This window comes from Triticum urartu, chromosome 4A (genome assembly GCF_056163025.1).
Source record: "Triticum urartu cultivar PI428250 chromosome 4A, HENAU_Tu73, whole genome shotgun sequence".
NCBI lineage: Eukaryota > Viridiplantae > Streptophyta > Magnoliopsida > Poales > Poaceae > Triticum > Triticum urartu.
Genome location: NC_141876.1, coordinates 347,739,642 through 347,763,533, shown reverse-complemented (window position 1 = coordinate 347,763,533; position 23,892 = coordinate 347,739,642).

The window sequence follows — 23,892 nt, the reverse complement described above, 5'->3', positions numbered from 1 at the left end:
TCTTGTCGACGAACCAAGTTCGGATAACTTTATAGATTCTGCAAGCCAAACAAACATCTATCGTTCCTTCACAACTCTCAGGTTTTGCGTTACTCCTATAAGATCGTCTATCGATAAGGGCATATCCTCTTCCAGGGTTTTTCCTTCAGCAAGAGTGTGCTTGCTTCTTGGCAGGTCCTGGGGCCTGTGGGTTATGGCCCATCTCATCACTTGTAGTCCTTGAACTTATCATCGGGAAACTAATCATTAATTCAACTTCCAACTTCCTGGTACTCTTTAATCCATCCAATTGTACTGTCTTTCTTCCTTCTATTAGCACCAAACTAGGACATGATTACTCAGACTCATCATGGAATTTTCATTGATCCATATTTCCGACATCATACCTCATTTATATCCAATAGTAATTTATCTCTTCATCCTCGTGGGATATCCCACATACCGAGATAAAAACTTATACTTATGAAGTCCATATTCACTTCGTGGAACATCATTATCCCTTCCAGGGTCAAGCGTCCTTACATGGGAATATTGGCCATATCTGCATGGCACTTCTTCAACTGGGAAACGTGAAACACATCATGAACTCCTGACAGTCCTTTGGGTAACTCCAACTTGTTGGCCACTTCTCCCATACGCTCCAAAACTCGGTATGGTCCTACAAATCTCGGGGCTAACTTTACCTTAACTCCAGTTCGATTAACTCCTCGCAGAGGAAACACATGAAGACATGCTTTGTCTCCAATTTCATAGACTACCTCCTTGAGTTTTTGAGTCTACATAACTCTTCTGCCTGGACTGAGCTACCTTCAGTCTATCTCGAATCAACTTAACATTCTCTTCTGACTCCTTTGATCACCTTTGGTCCAAACAACTGTCGGTCTCCAACTTCATCCCACATACTCTTGGGGCATCACACATATCGAGACAAAACTCGTATTAATTTTGTTCGAAGTCCATTAGAGGGTACTACCACCCTTAAAATGCACAAATCTTCCATAGACCATATTTCTTTTATCCTCAAAAATGGTCAAAATCCTTCTTCATTGAGTAACAACTCATAAAATTCAAATCTGTACCAACGATGCTATTTTTTCATTCTCAAATGATTACAATCTCTCGCTTCTCCATTACATGTCTCAACTCAACACCTCAATATAAAAGAAAAATGTTCTCACTTCTACTACTCCATTTCTTTTGTTGCAAACTCAACTATCTAGCACAAGTTTCCTTCTCCTTGGGGCATTCTCTGGAAAAGTGCCCTGCTTCATTACAACGAAAACATATTACTTCCGACAAGTCTCGAGGTTTCCTTTTTGGGCAACTGTTGAGGTAGTGCCCTGACTCCTTGCACCTGTAACAGGTGATAAAACTCAGGTTCTTCCTGGAATCCAATCTGCTTCTCTTCCTGGACCTTTCCATGCCATTCATGGCTTCTATTTCCTGTGGATCATATTCTACTTCCTCTGTCGGGAATTCTACTAGATCCCCATTCAAACAATTTTGGGAGATGTGTCCTTCTTCTCCACATGAATAGCATGACTTGGTGCAGGGTTTAATTGGTTCTTATTTGGGCGTGTCCTCCACCTCTTCCTTCATCACAGGTTCTTCTAAACTTTCCATAAGGGCTCCTTTCATTACTTCTTTATTCTGTTGTACGGTCCTTCGTACCATGGGGTAAATGTGACACTGAGTAGGATAGTGGGAAATCCCTTCACACCAGAAACAAATAATCTGCCTAGTTGGGTATTCTTCAACTGGGTGACTTCCTTCACCATTAGGGAACTCATCCTTGTGTTCTTTATGGGTGTGTCCGATTTCTCCACAAATCTTGCATGCACAAGGTTTCTTCATATCCTTTCCATAAGGCTTCAACTTCTGGGACACAAACCGAGACTTTGGCAAAGTCAACTTAAATTCTTTCCAAGTGGTTACTCCTTGCCATCCATTCATGGTTTGGTATATCCTCCACCAAGTAGCAACACCTCTTTCAAAGCACTAAAGAGCATGTTGGGTCATATCCTTTTCGACTATAGGGTTATTCTCCATGTGATCCTCCATGTTCTGAATCCATTGGTCTGTCTCCAACTGACTCATCGGTCTAGAAAATACAAGCTCATCTTCATTCATTCTCTATTGGGTCCATGGGTTTGGGGTGAGATAAGAGAGATAGAAAGGGATACACACAACACAAATAATTTTTTTGAAAAGATAGATTTTATTTGTGGCTGTCGGGAAAAACATCAAACAAATGACAGCTCACAAATGTCACATCTAACGTAGGTATATAATAGGGGTTTGGTCTTCTAAGGTCAATAAATCTTCAACGTCTCCAAACTCTTCAAGCCTTGTTCATGCCTCCAATGGCTTATTCCGATCATGCTTGTCCTTCTCAAGTTCTTTTGCCAGATCAACTCTGTTGACGTGAAATCTCTTGTGACATCCTTTAATATTTCTGGAGTGGCATTCCAAACTTATGGGTTTCAACATTGGCATGAACCATGGTACTACTGTCCTTCCGTTCCTGTCGAATCTCCGGTATCTCGAGGTTCTGCTCCTCCATCTTGGCTACTTCAACTTCTGGGTCCTAAGTTCTTCACAAAATGCTTTCTCGTCAAATACAACTTCCTGCATGTCCATCTTAACTTCTTGATGTAACACTCCAGATCCTGGTGATACACCATCTAAAGTTAAAACTTCATCACTTGCTGATAGATGCTCCATCAGCCTTCTACCATCCAATCCTTCCATGCATATGCATGCTTAACTCCGCACGGTGACAATAGCATAAGCGGGCGATAACCTCATGGATAGCCGTGTTTCTGCTCTTGTCATTTCCATGAGCTATCTCTCCATAGTTGATATCTCCTGCATTGGGGTTTTCTTGACAAATCCTTGAGTTCTTAACTCTACATGCTCCGGTATTTCTCCGATACACCTTGATCTCGGGTATTGACAACTTCCATAGTCTGCCAAGTTCCATAAGGGTAGCCTTCCTAGGTCATACAAATCTGGGAATTCTTCAGAGCCTCCAATTCTCCTAGTCTTCAGAGTCTTCAACAGCTGTAGTTTCCATTATCATAATGTATGGTAAAATCCTCTTCATTCCGAATGGTCTTACTTGTCTGATATCTTGTACTTCTTGGAGTGATCTCTTCAGTCGAATCTTTGTGTGGTCAAAAGGGGAAAGGGGTATGGTCTCACTAAAGGGAATTTTGAATAAGCTCAGAAGAGAAGAGAGGTAAAAAGTCTTTTTGAAAGGAAAAGTTGTAGAGAAAAATCTTTGCTATGGGCTTGCCAGTCTCTAGGGTCACGTCCTACAGTCAACATGTGCTCTGATACCATCTTGTAGCGACCTGACCCGAATGGATCAAGTCTCTGTGCTTAAGTGTCATCCCTGGATCGGTATGCTGACACACACAGTACTCGAAGGATTTATAACAAAGGTAAATCACATGTATAAAGTAATGTAAATACTATTACCTCAATCCATATAGCGGAAGCAACAAGGTTGTGGATTCCCATCAACACCAACGGCAAAGTTGAGTGTAGAAATCGTAACCCTAACGTATCACTTACTCATCGTAAGAAACCTGCAACATGAGACATTGCAGCCCGAAACGGGTCAGTACATTGAATGTACTGGCAAATTCACACCATAGAGAATGATGAATAAAGACTATCACTACATGCATATTTGGCTGGTGGAAAAGCTCTATGGTTATAAGGTTTTTGCGTAAAGCCAATTTTTCCCTACTGCAAAGGAATAAATTTATTTAACTATCATGGTGGTTGTTGAACATTGAGAATGGTTGACAGCATTCTCAATCCCAATTAAAAGTACTCATTAACATCCCAACAATATTAATTAGAGTAACATGATGAGATTCACATGATATCCAAGTACTAGATACTCAAGATGTCCATAACCGGGGACACGGCTAATCATGATTAGTTTATACACTCTGCAGAGGTTTGCGCACTTTTCCCCACAAGACTCGATCGCCTTCGTTTGGTTTCTCGCACTACAGGGTGTTTGAGAAGACGGATAATCGAGACATAGTCTTTCAGAAGCGCTAGCACCTTACATGTGGGTAGACCGGTACACCTACTTTCCCCTACATCTGCTAGTCTACCCGTAAGAGTTCGCACGACTTAATCAACTATGCCAGAGCCCATAATGGCTTGTGGCTGCACACGGAAGTTTCTAGTATGAATAATCTCATGATCCCTTAGAGCCTGGGTGGCGGTCCAAAGAAAAACAGGCAAGTCCTGGTAACCCCAGGTGCCTCAATCCACCCAAATGTGTGTTAGGTTGCCACCTTAGATAAACCCTTAATTATCAATCTCACATCTGTCATGGATATCACTCACCCAATCCACGTCTACTAGCATAGCATGGCATAATAAGCAAACGTAGAGGTAACTCCCAAAGGTTTGATAATAAACAGGTAATAGGTACTACCTCATCTACTTCCCATCCCACAGTTTAATTAGATCCTAATCATGCAATGTGTGAGGATTGATCTAATGCAATAAAACTGGGTTGTAGAAAAGGTATGATCAAAGTGTGAACTTGCCTGCAATGTTGATGAAGATGATTCGCACTCAAAACTCTTGATAGGTCTACTCGTCACACTCCGGTCAATCTATCGTAAGCAAGCAATAGTAACCACACATAAGCAATCACTCAAAAGATCAGAAAGATCGAAGAAGTCGATTCGGAAAACATCAAAACCAAGCAAATAGCTCTTGCAACATAAAACAATTTCTAACAGTACCAAAATTATATGAATTTGGCCCTATCAGAAGGTTTAGGTCAAGAGCTTCGATTTGCAAAAAGAATCAACTAAAACGGAGCTACGAAACTCAAGTTATGATCAAACGAAGTTTGAATTCAGATCTGATCTAATTCAAATTTTAAAATTTTCAAAAACATTTTTGAGTTGGATTACTGGATAGAGGAGATAATAACGAAGACGTGGGCGTTGGTTTCGTTGGATTTGGGCAAACGAGTAAAAAGTTATGGCTATTTGAAAAATCAGGGCCAAGCTGTTTTACGGAAGAAGAAAAAAATAGATACACGCTAGTGTATAATATATAAATACGTAGACTAATTGATAATCTAATTATTTTATCGTATTAGTCTAAAAATAATAAACTACGGAAGTATAAGAAGAAAAAATAAATAAAGAAAGATACCTTTACAAGGCAGAGAAAAGACAACTTTGGAGAGTGGAGAAAAATTTCTAGAAGTCGCGCGGGAGAGGAGAAATATATTTTTCTTAAATGAATCTAGTCAAACTAAAATATTGATTTAACCCGAATCAGATGATTTTTTGGAGGCTCTATGGGTCTATATTTATTGGTGGAAAAGAGGCTTAGGGGTCAAAGGCTAGGCAATGTGGGACTAAACATAGACGAAGATATACGAAACAGAGAAGAAAAGAGGCGATGGGCCTAAAGGCCTTCGGCCGGCCGCAGCGTGCGCGGTGCAGTTTTTTTTTTTTTTGAAAATTCGGCCTAAAAAAACTGAAAAGACTGGCGGGGCCTGGCCCATATAGGATAAAGAAAAAAAATTAGGGCGCCCGCTGGTACTTTGATGCGCACGTGGGCGACAGTTAGCTTCAGGTGCGCGCGTAGTTTTTGTTTAAAAAAACAGAATGCGATAAACTGAAAAACGAAAATAAGATAAAACTTTATATAGGCATATTATATATCAAAATTTGCAGAAAAAGATTTTCTACGACATGAACATTTTTCTAGCATTAAATAAAATACACACAAATTCTAATAATTCAAAGAGTGCTACTGGTCTATTAAAATTCAACAAAAATCATTTTAAAAATACCAAAATGATTTCAAATTAATTTTTCTCCAATTTTCTATTGTAGGGAATCATGTTACCCTATTTTCCATATAATTTATTTTTGGATAAAAATAATTTGAATAAAACTCAAATATCTCCAAATTGAAAATAAATTCAAATGAACTTTGAATTTAATTCTTTGAACTCCCAACTCATATTTCATATGATTTTAAGAAGTCATTTTATCTTCGCTCATGAAAATCATTGAGTTGCATGAAGTTGCAGAATTGGAAAGATTTTCCAAATGAAATTCAAATATTTTCAACACCCCTTGTCATTTAAATAAATGGAAGAAGTCATGTCATCTTCTCTCCAGGGTTTTGTGTTTGAAAAGAATTTGAATTCATGGAGATCAGAAAGCAAATATGAAAATTTGGGAAAGTCCTTTTATTCCCTCTCATTTAACTTTCAAAAAAATTTCGAATTCACTCACTTTCAGACAATCAATCAAACAATCAGTCAAATCTATCTATTTATTGTAACATTCCAAAATTTAGAATTTTGGGATGTTACTGTATTCAATTGCAAGACATATATCAAGTGTTCTCAAATCCATAAAAGTATTCAATCCGATAACAACAAAATCTCAAAGGGAAAAACTCAATTCATCACAACAAGATAGAGAGGGGAAAACACAATATGATCCGACTATATTAACAAAGCTCACGATACATCAAGATCGTGACATCTCAAGAACATGAGAGAGAGAGAGAGACATTAAACACATAGCTACTGGTACAAACCCTCAGCCCCGAGGGTGGACTACTCCCTCCTCATCTTGGTAGCCACCGGGATGATGACGATGGCCACCGGTGATGATTCCCCCCTTCGGCAGGGTGCCGTAACGCGTCTAGATTGGTTTTCGGTGGCTATAGAGCCTTGCGGCAGCGGAACTTCCGATTTGGTTAACCTTGAGGGGTTTCAGAATATTTGGGAATTTATAGTGCAAAGAAGGGGTAGGGGAGGCCACCGAGGTGAGCAGAACCCACCAGGGCATGCCTGGGGGCCCAGGCGCGTCCTAGTGGGTTGTGGCCCCCTCGAGGCACCCCCCAGGTGCAGCTCTGGCCCATGGGAAGTGTTCTGGTCCATAAAAAATCCTCAAAAAGTTTCGCGGTGTTTGGACTTTGTTTGATATTGATTTTCTACGATGTAAAAAACAAGCAAAAAACAGCAACTGGCACTGGGCACTGGGTCAATAGGTTAGTCCCAAAAAATGATATAAAGTTGCTATAAAATGATTGTAAAATATCCAAGAATGATAATATAACAGCATGAATACTTCATAAATTATAGATACATTGGAGACGTATCACTTTCCGTAAATTGCTTGCTAAATATGATGTCAACCATAGAATTGCATCCCCTTATCACCCCCGATCGAGTGTGAACTTAGCAATAGATCAATAAAGTTAATATTGCAAAAGAATGTTAACAGATCTCGAAAGAATTGGTCTAAAAAACTTGATAATGCACTTTGGGCTTATAGAACAGCTTATAAAAATCCTATGGGTATGTCTCCATACAAAATGGTTTATGGAAAATCTTGTCACTTGCTGCTTGATTTACAACATAAAGCATATTGGGCAATTAAATAACTCAATTAGGACTTCAAACTTGCTGGCAAAAGGAGGTTATTTGATATTAGCTCACTAGATGAATGGAGAACCCAAGCCTATGAAAATGCCAAATTATTCAAAGAAAAACACAAAAGATGGCATGACAAAAGAATCCAAAAGCGGGAATTCAAAGTAGGTGAGTATGTTCTATTGTACAATTCTCATTTTAGATTTTTTGTAGGAAAACTTCTCTCCAAGTGGGAAGGACCATATATCATTGAAGAAGTTTATCGATATGGGGCTATTAAGATCAATAATTCCGAAGGCACTAATCCAAAGGTGCTCAATGGGCAAAGAATTAAGCACTATATTTCAGGTACACCTACTAATGTTGAAACTAACATTATTCAAACCTTGACACTGAATGAATACATAAAAGAGACCTTTTATAACACTCCATAACCCTAAAAAGGAAGAGGTACGTGATACGGTAAGTAAACCGACTCCAAAAATTCCGCAAATATATTTTCTGTTAGTTTCGAAATATTATAAAAAAATAAGAAACACATGAGAAGGCAACTCAGGTGCCCACTAGGCACCAGGCCGCGCCTCCCTCACAGGGCGTGCCCTGGTAGGTAGTGAACCCCTCGGGAACCTTCCCGACTCCGTTTTCCTGTAGTATACTTGTTTCGCAAGGAAACTTCTTTATATATACCCCCGGGAGATTCGACCACCGTATCACGAAGAAATCTCCTATTCTTTTTTCGTGTTGTTTTTCTGTCAGATCTAGATTGCCATGGCTTCACCAAGCTCTTCCAAGGACAAGTTCTACAAGAATGTCATCAACCCATACCTACCGAAGGTGATGAAGCACTCTCAAGACATTGAGATGCGTGAGGGGGTGCTCCACATCTGGGGTTTCCAAGGGCCCAAGTGGACGGGAAGCATGGAGGCCAGGCTCGAGGCGATGGACCAGGAGATCTTTAAGTGCCAAGGGATGGTGGAGAGTGGACTCAGTGCCAACTACTCCATGATCATGGAATTCACCCATGATCACAAGGTGGATGGCCAGTCTATGAAGGACATCATCTTCAACTTCAATGAACAAATCAATTGTCTGCAAGGCCAAATTTATGATCTTCAAAATAACATTTTTGAGTATGAAGCAAGGTTCAAAGGTATGAGTTTAGCTGCAAGTTTCAGGACTCAAGAGACTCGTGCATCCTCTTATGATGGTGAACCCCTGCCATGGAAGCCGGAGGACAAGCCTACCACCTCATCACTACCACCATCGCCGAGGAAGGAGACCTAAGTACACGGGTATGGGCACTCCCCTTGGCTTGTGCCAAGCTTAGGGGAGGTGCCCTGGTATTGTATCACCATCACTTTCATTATCTTTACCTTTTTAGTTTGAGCCTTAGTTATTTCGTGAGTTAGCTGAATAAAAGTTTACTATGGTCCATTTTTAGTGCTAGTTTCGTGATCTATCTATCTATGTAATCGAGTTGAGAGTTATATAATAAAGATTAGTTTGAGTTTTTGCTTGTTTAGATTTTTGTTTCAGAAAAAGATCATATGCTAATCTTATGGAAGGTAATGACAATACATAAGGAAAAGTATAAGTAGTAAAATTTATTGAAAGTTGGCAAGCATAGCATTGGTTAATGATGCAATTCATGAAACAAATTAATAAGGGAAGAGAAGATTCACATGCAAATATACTATCTTGGACATCTTTTATGATTGTGAGCCCCATTAAATACTTTATGTCAAATTTCTGATGTTGGACAAGGAAAACAACGTAATGATCTATGTTTGTTCATATTCACATAGAAGTTATATTGTCACAGATCCTCCAACATGTGGTGCATGTCCAATATCTTTGCTAGACAAAAATCCGCACCAAGTAGATATACTACTTGTGCATCCAAAAACCTTAAGCCCAATCTCAAGTTATGAGAGCCCACTATCCCTACCTATGCATTGAATAATATCCTTCAAGTAAGTTGTCATCGGTGCATAAAACAATAACAATTGCTTGTAAATATGTATGATCTTTTAGCATAAGGAAAAATAAGCGATGTACAAACTTGTGATGGCAAAGTAATAAAAGCGGCGGACTGCATAATAAAGGTTGCTATCATAAGGGTAAATATAACATGGAGTTCCTTCGCACTAAGAGCTTGTGCATCCAAAAATAAAAGAGCATGACAACCTCTACTTCACTCTACAAAGGGCCTATACTTTACTTTTATGTATTTAATTTTTATGCAAGAGTCAATAGTGTTTTCCTTTATTCCTTTTTATTTTTTTTCTCTTTTGCAAGCAGCATGTGGTGGGGAAAGATCTTGGCACATATATCCAGTTGGATATGAGTGATCATGAGTTATTATTGTTGACATCACCCTTGAGGTGAATAAGTTGGGTGGTGAAATTATAAGCCCCTATCTTTTTATGTGTCTGGTAGAAACTTTTTGCTCCATATATATGTTGTCAGTGTTAGTAATCATAGAAGAATCATGATGGTGGAGTATGTGGATTTTTGACAAAAAGGCTCCGACACGAGACCCTTCCTGAAAATAAGATGAATTGCAGTTGCATTGTTGACTGAGAACATAGTTTATTAGTTTTCAAGAAAGTTTATTCCTTATACTTTGATGTTGTGATGAATTTTTACTTGCTCAGGAATGTTTTATGATAAAGTTTATTGTTGTTATAATAATGATCATGATGCTACTTGTTGACGCTCCAAAGTGGCACAAACACAAAGAGTAGCCTGAAGTTATAACAAGATGAAGTCAAAAATATGGTTGTAAGTCACCATTGGATGCCCCTTTTAGAGAAGATCAAAATTGATATAAAGATGGTCGGAACCTGGACGCAGAAAGTATGACGATTTTGGAGGTAAGCGTGTTGACATGAAATTATAGAATGGCACGAAACATAATTAAGATGACCCCGTATGGAAAAAGTTTCAACATTAAAGTTCTTCTTCTCCTTGAAGCGGATGATTTTGATATAAAAATTGTCTTAATCTGAGGTCATATGCAAAAGTTACAGCCAGTATGAGACGATGTTGCACTATATGGCCGGACACTCCGAGGACAACCATCCGGGTTTCAGATTTCTCTGCTGCAGACTTCAGAAAACAGCCCAATATAGCCTCAAGATGGCCTCTGATCCAAACACGTTCAACATAAAAATTGTTCGTCTCATTGAAAAGGTCAAAAAAATTAGGGCTCATTTCCATCCGAGGTCATTTGCCACCTCAAAAAGGACCCACAAGGTGCAGCCAGTTTTAAACTGAACAGTTTTGGAAAGTTCGGACAAAACCATCCGAATTTGACTAGGGTTTTGGACTTGGATCCAAGACTTTTCCTTGCACGGAAAGTCCAGATGCCTCTTATATACCTAAGGGGTGACGGCTGATTGAACAACAGACAATCACAAAACCCATCTACTTTTTACCCTAGTTTTACATCTCTCACTTGTTCTTTCTCTCTCGTTCTTCGTCTGTTCTTCATGTTGAAGGGCAGCGATCCTCGAGGCTCTAGGGCGAACGAATCTACCTAGGGCATCCCATAACCGCCACGCGTCTAGATGGGGTCCCTCCCAGGCGTGTGGGGTTTTGGGTGCTCAAAGGCGCCTGCTGGATTGCTTGTGTACCGTATTTCCAGACGGGTCTCCTTGGACGTGAGTTGCGGTGCATCACCGTCTACGTTGGAGGTAAACGGTGATGTGTTTGTGTGTGAATAGACTTTTTGGTGACCCCGCTGGGGACAAATCTTTGAATGGTCTCCAGCATGTTCTTACTACGAAGAGATCGTCAACAAGTTGCTGCAATATACAAAGGTAATATGAATACCCAAGTCCCCTTTGTAGATGCAAATAATACATATGTTCTTGCTAGATCACCTAATGAGCATAATGAGTCGACTAGCCCTAGTTTTATAAATCATGCATGTAATTGTGGGCAAGAGCCAACGCAAAATAATCTTCATGCTTAAAATTCTTATGATTTTAGCAACATACAACATATGTATCCTAACCATCATGCATCGACAACCCCATGATAACCCACAAGTATAGGGGATCACAATAGTTTTTGAGGGTAGAGTATTCAACCTAAATTTATTGATTCGACACAAGGGGAACCAAAGAATCTCAAGTATTGGCAACTGAGTTTTCAATCCAACCACACCTGAAAGACTTAATATCTGCAACAAAATATTTAGTAGCAAAGTAGTATGGAAGTAGCAGTAACGGTGGAAAAAGTAACAGTAGCAGTTTTGTAGCAATTGTAACAGTGGCAACGGAAAAGTAACGGAGCAAAGATCAATATGAAACAAGCTCATAGGCAATGGACCAATGATGGATAAATATGTCGGATGGCATTCATCATATAATGGTTATAACATAGCGTGACACAGAACTAGCTCCAATTCATCAATATAATGTAGGCATGTATTCTGAATATAGTCATATGTTCTTATGGAAAAGAACTTGCATGACATGTTTTGTCCTATCCTCCCATGGCAGTGGGGTCCTATTGGAAACTAAGGGATATTAAGGCTTCCTTTTAATAGAGTACCGGACTAAAGCATTAACACTTAGTGAATACATGAACTCCTCAAACTATGGTCATCACCGGGAAGTGTCCCGACTATTGTCACTCCAGGGTTGCCGGATCATAACACGTAGTAGGTGACTATAACTTGCAAGATAGGATCAAGAACACAAATATATTCATGAAAACATAATAGGTTCATATCTGAAATCATGGCACTCGGGCCCTAGTGACAAGCATTGAGCATAGCAAAGTCATATCAACATCAATCTTAGAACATAGTGGATACTAGGGATCAAACCCTAACAAAACTAACTCAATTACATGGTAAATATCATCCAACCCATCACCGTCCAGCAAGCCTATGATGGGATTACTCACGCACTATGGTGAGCATCATGAAATTGGTGATGGAGGATGGTTGGTGATGAAGATGGCGATGATTTCCCTTCTTCGGAGCCCAAAACGGACTCCAGATCTGCCCCCCCCCCCTGAGGAAGAATAGGGCATGGCGGTGGCTTCGTATCGTAAAACACAATGAATCCTTCTCTCTAGTGTTTTCTCCCCAAACGTGAATATATGGAGTTAGAGTTGAGGTCGGTGCAGGTCCAAGGGGCCCACAAGGACAGAGGGCATGCCCCCACCCTTGTGGACAGGGTGTGGGCCCCCTTCGGTTGATTCTTTCGCCAATATTTTTTATTTATTCCAAAAATGATCTCCATGAAATTTCAGGTCATTCTGAGAACTTTTATTTCTGCACTAAAATAACACCATTGCAATTCTGCTAAAAACAGCGTCAGTCTGGGTTAGTTCCATTCAAATCATGCAAGTTAGAGTCCAAAACAAGGGCAAAAGAGTTTGGAAAAGTAGATACGATGGAGACGTATCAACTCCCCTAAGCTTAACCCATTGCTTGTCCTCAAGCAGTTCAGTTGACAATCTAAAAGTGATAAAGAAAAACTTTTACAAACTCTGTTTTATCTTATTGTTGCAAATATGTAAAGCCAACATTTAAGTTTTCAGGAAAGATTATGAACTAACCATATTCACAATAATGTTTAGGTATCACATTTACTCATATCAATACCATAATCAACTAGCGAGCAATAATAATAAAATCTCGGATGACAACACTTCCTCAAAACAATCATGACATAAAATGACAAAATGGTATCTCGCTAGCCCTTTCTGAGACCACAAAACATAAATGCAGAGCACCCTTGAAGATCAAGGACTGACTAGACATTGTAATTCATGGTAAAAGAGATCCAGTCATACTCAATATAAATTAATAGCAATTCATACAAATGATGGTGGTGCTCTCTAACTGGTGCTTTTTATAAGAGGATGATGACTCAGCAATAAAAGTAAATAGATAGGCCCTTCGTAGAGGGAAGCAGGGATTTGCAGAGGTGCCAGAGCTCAAGTTTTAAAAACAAAGATAAATAATATTTTGAGCAGCATGCTTTCATTGTCAACATAACAACCAAGAGATCTTGGTATCTTCCATGCTACATACATTATAGGCGGTTCCCAAACGGAATGGTAAAGTCTATACCCCACCACCAACAAGCACACTCCATGGCTGGTGCGAAACAATGGGTACCATCCAACTAACAACAATCCTGGGGGAGTTTTGTTTGCAATTATATTTTGATTTGATTTGAGCATGGAACTTGGCATCTCGCTTACCAGCCATTTTTCTCGTGAATGATGAGCAGAGTCCACTCATCGTGAGAATAACCCACCTAGCATGGAAGATAATGAGAGCCCTGGTTGGTACATGAGCGATTCGAGCATACAATACAGATTATCATTTGAAGGTTTAGAGTTTGGCACTTGCAAATTTACTTGGAACGACAAGTAAATACCGCATATAGGTAGGTATGGTGGACTCATATGGAAGAACTTTGGGTTCATGGAAGTGGATGCACAAGCAGTATTCCCGCTTAGTACAAGTGAAGGCTAGAAAGAGACTGGGGAGCGACCAACTAGAGAGCGACAACTGTCATAAACATGCATTGTAATTAACCAACATTGAATGCAAGCATGAGTAGGATATAAATCATCATGAATATAAATATCATGGAGGCTATGTTGCTTTTGTTTCAACTACATGCGTGAACATGTGCCAAGTCAATCCACTCGAATCATTCAAAGGAGGATACCATCCTATAATACTACTTCACAACCATTTTAATTTCCATGTTGGCACGCATGGTAAACCATTATAAACTCCTAGATAATTAAGCATGGCATAAATAACTATAATCTCTAATTGTCATTGGAAACATGTTTCATTCATAATAGGCTGAATCAGGAATGATGAACTAATCATATTTACAAAAACAAGATAGGTCGAGTTCATACCAGCTTTTCCTCATCTCAATCATTTCATCATATATCTTCATTATTGCCTTTCACTTGCATGATCGAATGGTGTGGATAATAATAATTGTGCATGTGCATTGGACTAAGCTAGAATCTGCAAACATTTATTCAAAGGAGAAGACAAGGTAATATGGGCTCTTGGTTAGATCAACAATAATGCATATGAGAGCCACTCAACATTTTCATCGTGGTCTTCTCCTCTCGACCCCCAAAGAAAAGAAAAGAATTTCAAAGAAACACACTGAAGTGTTTTTGGAGTTTTTGTTTTTCTGAAGAAAGTAAAACAAGAACGAGAAAAACTATTTACATGGGAAAGCTCCCAACAAGCAAAAGAGGAATGAGAAATCTTTTTGGGTTTTCTTTTAATACTACAACTAAGCATGCATAGAAAGGAAATAAACTACAACTAATTTTTTTCTTAAAGTTTTCCAAACACACAAGAAGAAAGCTAGAAAAAGAAATAAACTAACATGGATAATACAATGAAAAATTATGAACACCGACAACTGAAATGAGGGTGTGAACATGAATGTAATGTCGGTGAGGAATACATACTCCCCCAAGCTTAGGCTTTTGGCCTAAGTTGGTCTAGGGCCCTAGATGATGTCTGAAATCATAGTTGGGGTCGTATTATGCTGCGACAGCTACCGCTTGGCGAGCTACCTCCTGGAGGCGAGCAACCTTTGATGTTATCTCATACTCGTTTGCCTCCTCTCTACTTATACAATATCTCCCATTTACCTGAAAGTTAAAGAAGGCAGGAGCAGGAAGGGTAATGTGGATAGCACATCGTCTCTCAAAGATTAATCAGTACTGGAGGAACTATTCTTTCCTCTCAAGAAACTGGTAGCGTGCCATTGCATTATAATCAAGAAAAACAGGTGGCAACTCTATGTCATTCCCTCTAATTGGTACACCAAGGTAATTAGCTAAACGAGTTGCATAAACCCCACCAAACAAATCACCATCTTTAGCATTAAGATGTAACCTCCTCGCAATAATGGACCCCAAGTTATATCGCTTATCACCTAACACCGCACACTTGAGGACACTAAGATCCGAAACACAAAGGTGACAATGCTTATGCTTACCTTTAGTGCATCTTCCTATAAAGAGAGCAAAATAATGTATGGCATGAAAGTGAATGCTCCCTAAGGTGGCCTGTGTGATATTTCTAGTTTCTTCCATAGTGATGCTAGCAAGGAAATCATTGTATTCAGATTTGTGAGGCTCACTAAGAATACCCCATTGTGGAATTTTGCATGCATCACTAAAATCTTCTAGGTCCATGGTATAAGATTTATCATAGAGATCAAACAGGACAGTATGAGTATTGCGCTTAGATGAAAACTCAAACCTCAGCACAAAGGAATCAGTGAGGTTTGTACATATGCATAAAATTCATCCCTGAAACCTGCACGAACCACAAATTCATCCGACGGCCATTCACAAGGCTATACTTGAGCTTCCCTTGGTGGTTCGAGGTCCGGTTCACATATTGCGAGCCTCGGTGCTTGCTTCCTCGAAGAACCACCTTTGTACATTCTCCTAGACATTTTTCTTCCTGTGAAAAATTTCTGAAATTTTTAGTGACTCAAAATAAAAGTGAACCAAACTCAACAAGATTGATAGCAACTACTCCTACAAGTTTCTAGAGGCTATATCATGCATCAAAACTACTTTGGACCATATAGATTTGACATGCAAGCTCAGGAACAAGGTCACCACGGCAGCAAAATTTTGCAATAAATAAAGCACTAGAACAAAAACTAATTGGACCATTGGAGGAGTCACATACCAAAGAACAATCCCCCAAAGCAGTTTTGTGAATGGAGCTTTCAGCAAGGAGATCGAAAATGGCAGCAAAATGAGCAACAACACGGGTTTGAGCTATGGGATGATTTTTTCTGGAGGAAGACGAACTGGATGGGTGCTGGAATAAGTGGAGGGGACCCACGTGGGGCCCACAAGGTAGGGGGCATGCCCAGGGGAGTAGCGCGCGCCCTACACCCTTGTGGCCCACTGGTGAGGCCTCCAGGTGTGTGTTCAGTGCCAGAAATTCTCAAATACTCTATAAAAAATCATACTAAATTTTCAGGGCATTTGGAGAACTTTTATTTTGTGTACATTTTTTATTGCATGAATAATTCAGAAAACAAATAGAAAATATTATTTTTGCTTTATTTAATCTAAATAACAGAAAGTAAAAAATGGGTACAGAGATTTGTGCCTTCTAAATTCATCCATCTCATGCCCATCAAAAGGAATCCATTAACAAGGTTGATCAAGTCTAATTAACAAAATTCTTTGAATCACATGAAACCTGAGAATTTTCGAATAACACTAGGTTACCTCGATGGGGATATGCATGTCCCCAACAGTAAGAATATCATATTTATTTTTGACAGTAGGAAGAAGGAATTCAAAACCTCCAATAGTAATAGTTGAAGTTTTTTCCAATAGAATTGATACTATGAACTTGAGGTTGTTTCTTCGGAAAGTGTACCGTATGTTCATTACCATTAACATGAAAAGTGAAATTGCCTTTGTTGCAATCAATAACATACCCTGCAGTATTCAAAAAGGCTCTACCAAGGATGATCGACATACTATCGTCCTCGGGAATATCAAGAATAACAAAGTCCGTCAATATAGTAACGTTTGCAACCACAATAGGCACATCCTCACAAATACCGATGGGTATAGTAGTTGATTTAGTAGCCATTTGCAAAGAGATTTCAGTAGGTGTCAACTTATTCGATTCAAGTCTATGATACAAAGAGAAAGGCATAACACTAACACCAGATCCAAGATCACATAAAGTAGTTTTAACATAGTTTCTTTTAATTGAGCATGGTATGGTTGGTACTCCTGGATCTCCAAGCTTCTTTGGGATTCCACCCTTAAAAGTATAATTAGCAAGCATGGTGGAAATTTCAGCTTCAGGTATCTTTCTTTTACTATTAACAATATCTTTCACATACTTAGCATAAGGAGACATTTTAAGCATATCAGTCAAACGCATACGCAAAAAGATAGGTGTAATCATTTCAGCAAAGCGCTCAAAATCCTCATCATCCTTTTTCTTGGAAGGCTTAGGAGGAAAGGGCATGGGTTTCTGAACCCATGGTTCTCTTTCTCTACCATGTTTCCTAGCAACGAAGTCTCTCTTATCATACCGTTGATTCTTTGATTGTGGGTTATCAAGATCAACAGGAGGTTCAATCTCTACATCATTATGATTACTAGATTGAGCATCAACATGAACATCATCATTAACATTACCACTAGGTTCATATTCATCACCAGATTGTGTCTCAGCATCGGAAATAGAAATATCATTGGGATTCTCAGGTGTATCTATAACAGGTTCACTAGAAGCATGCAAAGTCCTATCAGTTTTATTTTTATTACTAGGACTAGGTGCATCAGTATTAATTCATTGAGAATCTTGCTCAACTCTCTTAGGATGACCCTCAGGATACAAAGGTTCCCGTGTCATTTCACCACCCCTAGTCATAACCCTAACAACATTATCATTATTCTTACTTTTCAAATCATAAAGCAAATCATCCTGTGCCTTAAGTACTTGTTCTACTTGAGTTGTGACCATGGAAGCATGTTTACGAATAAGCTTAAGATCATTAATGGTTCTACTCATATGGTCACCCAAGTAGTCAAGCATGTAAGCATTACATTTGAATTGTCTAGTAAGATAAGCATTGAAGTTTTCTTGTTTAACAATAAAATCATCAAACTCATCCAAGCATTGACTAGCAGACTTATTATGAGGTATATCACCTTCATCAAATCTATGGAGACAGTTTACCTCTACTACCTATGTCGGGTTATCAAGACCATGTATTTCTTCAATAGGCAGTAAATTCTGAACATTTTCAGCTTTAATACCTTTTTCTTTCATAGTTTCTTTGCCTCTTGCATATCTTCAGGACTAGTAAATAGAATACCCATTTTATTCGGAGTTGGCTTAGGAGTTGGTTCAGGAAATTTCCAATCATCATTACTCAATATATTAATCAATAGCAATTTAGCTTGCTGAACAGTTCTTTACCTGAAAACACAACCATGTAGCGACCAGACCTCAAACGGTCCAATCTCTGTGCTCCGGTGTCATCCCTGGATCAGTAATGCTGACACCACAAAGTACTTTGAAGGATTTATAATAGAGTAGCAATCACACACTTATTACATTGAGTGTCTCAAAAGAGAACTTATTACAATAAATATGGCTTAAGGCCATCTAATAACGATAACAACGGAAGGCTTGGAAGATAAGTGAGTCCATCAACTCCAACGGCATCACTGAGTATAGAACCACGACCTAAAACTCCTTAATCATCGTCTAAAAAGTCTACAACATTAACGTTGCAGCCCAAAACGGGTCAGCACATGGAACATGCTGGCAATGTAACACATAGAGAGTATGGAATGAAACAGCTATTCTATATGCATATTTGGCTAGTGGAAATGTCTATGGTTATAGTTTTGCGAAAAGCCAATTTTTCCCTATTGCAAAGGAATAAATTTATTTAACTATCATGGTGGTTGTTAAACATTGAGAATGGTTGACAGCATCCTCAATCCCAATTAAGAATCATCTTTAACAAAACCCAACAAAATTAATTTTAGAGTAACATGTTGAGATTCACATGATAATCCAAGTACTAGATACTCAAGATGTCCATAACCGGGGACACGGCTAACAATGATTAGTTTATACACTCTGCAGAGGTTTGCGCACTTTTCCCCACAAGACTCGATCTCCTCCGTTGGATATCTCGCACTGCATGGTGTTTGAGAAACGGATGACCGAGACATAGTCTTTCAGAAGTGCTAGCACCTTACGATCGGGTAGACCGTACCACCTACATCCCCTACATCTGCTAGTCTACCACTGTAAGAGTTCGCACGACTTAGTCAACTATGCTAGAGCCCATAATAGCTTGTGGCTGCACACGGAAGTTTCTAGCATGAAAATCTCATGATCCCTTTGAGCCTGGCTGGCGGTCCAAAAGAAAACAGGCAATCCTAGAATACCCTGGTACCTCAATCCACCCAGATGTGTATCTAAGGTGGCAACTTAAATAAGTACTCTTCTAATGCACAGGTAAAATTCAAATAAGAGAACTAACCAGAAAGTTCAACTTAAGAACTCCGGTTTGCAAAAAGAATCAAATCGAATGAAGCAACGAAAGTCAAACGGCGAAAGAAAACAACTTCGTTCTGCTAATCTGGATCTAAGGCAATTTTTTACAATGGCAAAAACTTGTTTAAGTTGGTTAAACGGATAGAGGGTTTCGAGACGAAACTCCAGGCGCTTGAATCGCCTGATTATGATAAACGAGCGAAAAGTTAGACTAAAACGAAAATCGGATCAGAAATCGCGATCAGAAAATAATTGCGGAAAATCCGAGAAAAAGAAAAATGAAGAACGAATTAACAAATGAACGTTTGTTAACCGGATCTAAACGACGAATACGTTCGTTAAAACGAACGAACGGGCGAACACTTGTTATTTAGACTAAACCGAAAATAAAACCGATCTAATAAAAAAACGGAACCTAAAAAAACTGACGAAAACCGACGGAAAACCGATCGGTTTTTCGAAGAAAAAAAAACCGGGGCGCGGAAATCAAGGCGAACCTCGGGCGGCGTGCGGCGAGGCAGTGGCGTCTGCGGCGGCAGCATCGGTGTCGGCGCGGCGGGCGAGGCACGGCGGCGGCGGCGGTGCGGGGCGGCGCGGGCGGCGGCATCGGGTGCGGGGCGGGGCTAGGGTTTGGCTCGGGTGGGCTGCCCCGGCTTATAAAGCCTGCCGGGCCAGAGTCCCAGGCGGACACGGCCCGGTTAGGTCGGTGCGCGTTTTTTTAAATAATTACGCGCAGAAGAAAATAAAAAGAAATACTAAACGGACTCCAAAAATCCCGAAATAAATTTTTCCCCGACTTCTAAAATCAAGCCGGACAAAGTGAACATTTATTTGGGGCCTAAATGCAATTTTGAAAAACACATATTTTTCCTAAATTCAAATAAAATATCAAAAAACTCCGAAATAAAATCTTATTTGATTTCTTTATTAAAATCTCAATATTTCTTTATTTTGGGAAAGTCATTTTATTCCCTCTCTCATAATTTTGTAATAGAAATAATTGATGATAAAATAAATAAAAAATCAAATGATCCTATTCTCAATTTTTGAGAAAACTCAAATATGAAAATAACGAAATCCCCAACTCTCTCCGTGGGTCCTTGAGTTGCTTAGGATTTCTAGGATCGAAACCAAAAGCAAATAAAATATGATATGCATTGATGATCTAGTGTATAACATTCCAAATTGAAAATTTGGGATGTTACAAACCTACCCCCCTTAAGATGAATCTTGTCCTCGAGATTCGGGTTGGCTAGAAAATAGGTGAGGGTGGTCCTTGAGCAAATCTTCATCTCGTTCCCAGGTGGCTTCGTCCTCTGTGTGGTGGCTCCACTGAACCTTACAAAACTTGATAACCTTGCTGCGAGTGACTCGGCTGGCAAACTCGAGAATCTTAATTGGTTTCTCCTCATAGGTCAAATTGTTATCCAACTGAATTGCTTCCAATGGCACTGTATCCCTCAACGGTATGTCAGCCATCTCCGAGTGGCACTTCTTCAATTGAGAAACGTGGAACACATCATGAACTCCTGACAATCCTTCGGGCAATTACAACTTGTAGGCCACTTCTCCCATACGTTCCAATACTCGGTATGGTCCTACAAATCGTGGCGCTAACTTTCCTTTAACACCAAAGCACTTTGTTCCCCGAAGTGGTGATACTCGAAGATAAGCTCTATCTCCAACTTCGTAAACTGCTTCCTTGTGTTTAGAATCTGCATAACTCTTCTGTCTGGACTGGGCTATCTTGAGCCTATCGCGAATCAATTTCACCTTCTGTTCAGACTCCTTAATCAAGTCAGGCCCAAACAACTGGCGGTCTCCAACTTCATCCCACGACAACGGTGTCCTGCACCTCCTTCCGTACAAGGCTTTGAAAGGGGCCATCTTTAAACTGGCTTGATAACTGTTGTTGTAAGAGAACTCTGCATATGGCAAATTGTCATCCCAACTAGATCCGTAATCTAGCCCACAAGCTCTCAGCATATCCTCCAAAATCTGATTGCCTCTCTCATTCTGTCCATCTGTCTGTGGATGAAAAGCTGTACTGAATTCTAGCCTGGTTCCCAAAGTTTCATGCAACTGCTTCCAGAACTTTGAGGTAAACTGGGTTCCTCTATCTGATACGATACTCCTTGGAACTCCATGCAGACATACGATCCTGGTCATGTATGTCTTTGCCAACTTTGCACTGGTATATGTAGTCTTCACTGGAATGAAATGAGCTACCTTTGTCAAACGATCGACTACAACCCATATCGAGTCATAGCCTGAACGTGTTCTGGGCAATCCTGTAATAAAATCCATGCCTAGCTTATCCCACTTCCATTCGGGTATCGGCAATGGTTGTAGCAATCCTGCTGGCTTCTGATGCTCTGCCTTCACTCTCTGACATACATCACAAACTCCTACGTACTCCGCAATAACCTTCTTCATTCCGGTCCACCAGAAAATATCCTTCAAATCCAAATACATCTTGGTATTTCCTGGGTGAATCGAATATGGTGAATCATGGGCCTCTTGCAGAATTAGCTTTCTAATCTTCGGATCATTTGGTACATAGACACGGTCTTCAAACCATAAGGTATCGTTCTCGTCCTCACGAAATCCCTTAGCCTTTCCCTTGCTAAGTTTCTCCTTAATAGAAGCAATCTCCTTGTCAGTCCTTTGGGCTTCTCTGATTTTATCCATCAATGTAGACTGAATCTCCAATGCTGCTACATAGCCTCTCGGGACTATTTCTAAACATAACTCTCGAAGATTTTCGACTAACTCCCTTGGTAATTCTCCCGTCATTAGGGTGTTGACATGACTCTTATGGCTTAATGCGTCGGCTACTACATTAGCCTTTCCGGGGTGATAATGCAATTTCATATCATAATCCTTGATGAGCTCCAACCATCTCCTTTGTCTGGGATTCAACTCCTTCTGTGTGAAAATATACTTCAAACTCTTATGATCCGTATACACCTTGCAATGGTTTCCAATCAGAAAATGTCTCCAAGTCTTTAGTGCATGCACTACGGCTGCTAACTCCAAATCATGCGTAGCATAATTCAACTCATGAGGCTTAAGCTGTCGTGAGGCATATGAAACAACTCTCCCTTCCTGCATAAGCACTGCTCCAAGTCCTCGATGTGAAGCGTCGCAATACACCTCATAATCCTTGGTCTGGTCTTGCAAAATCAACACTGGTGAAGTAACCAAACATTTCTTCAACTCCTGGAAACTAGCCTCACATTCCTCCGTCCATATGAACTTGGTATCCTTCTTCAACAACTCCGTCATAGGCTTCGCAATCTTTGAGAAATTCTCAATAAATCTCCGGTAATATCCCGCGAGTCCAAGAAAACTCCGGATCTCTCCAACTGTTGTTGGTGCTTCCCAATTGGTCACAGTGATAACCTTTATGGGGTCAACTGCTATTCCTTCTCCGGATATAACGTGTCCGAGGAATCCTACTTCCTTCAACCAAAACTCACATTTGCTAAACTTGGCATATAGTTGATGTTCCCTGAGCTTTCCAAGAACCAAACGCAAATGTTCCTTATGCTCTTCTTCATTCTTTGAGTAAACCAAGATATCATCAATGAACACTATGACGAACTTATCCAAGAACTCCATGAACACTTTTTCATCATGTTCATAAAATATGCAGGTGCGTTAGTCAGACCAAATGACATAACGGTATACTCGTACAACCCATACCTGGTGGTAAAAGCCGTCTTGGGTATATCCTATTCCCGAATCTTCAACTGGTGGTATCCTGATCGCAGATTGATCTTGGAAAATACCTTAGCTCCTTGCAATCGATCAAACAGATCATTGATCATCGGTAGTGGGTACTTGTTCTTGATTGTTACTTCATTCAATCCTCAATAATCGACAACCATCCTTAACGATCCATCCTTCTTCTCCACTAGAAGTACTAGCGATCCCCAAGGTGAAGAACTTGGGCGAATATAACCTTTATCTAGTAACTCCTGAATTTGCTTCTTAATTTCCACCAAATCCTTTGCAGGCATCCTGTATGGTCTCTTCGATATTGGCCCTGTGCCTGGCAATAGCTCAATCAAAAACTCAATATCTCTATCCGGTGGCATCCTGGCAACTCCTCTGGAAATACATCAGGGAATTCCTTCACCACTGGTACTTCCTCCTGCACAACTCCTGTTAAGTAATTTACTTGAGTCCTCTTTGGCACATGTCGGGATACATACTTGATCCTTCTCCCTTCTGGGGTGGTAAGCAAAATTAACTTACTAGCACATTCAATATTCCCCTCATACTTTGATAACCAATCCATGCCTAATATCACATCCAATCCTTGGGATTCCAATAC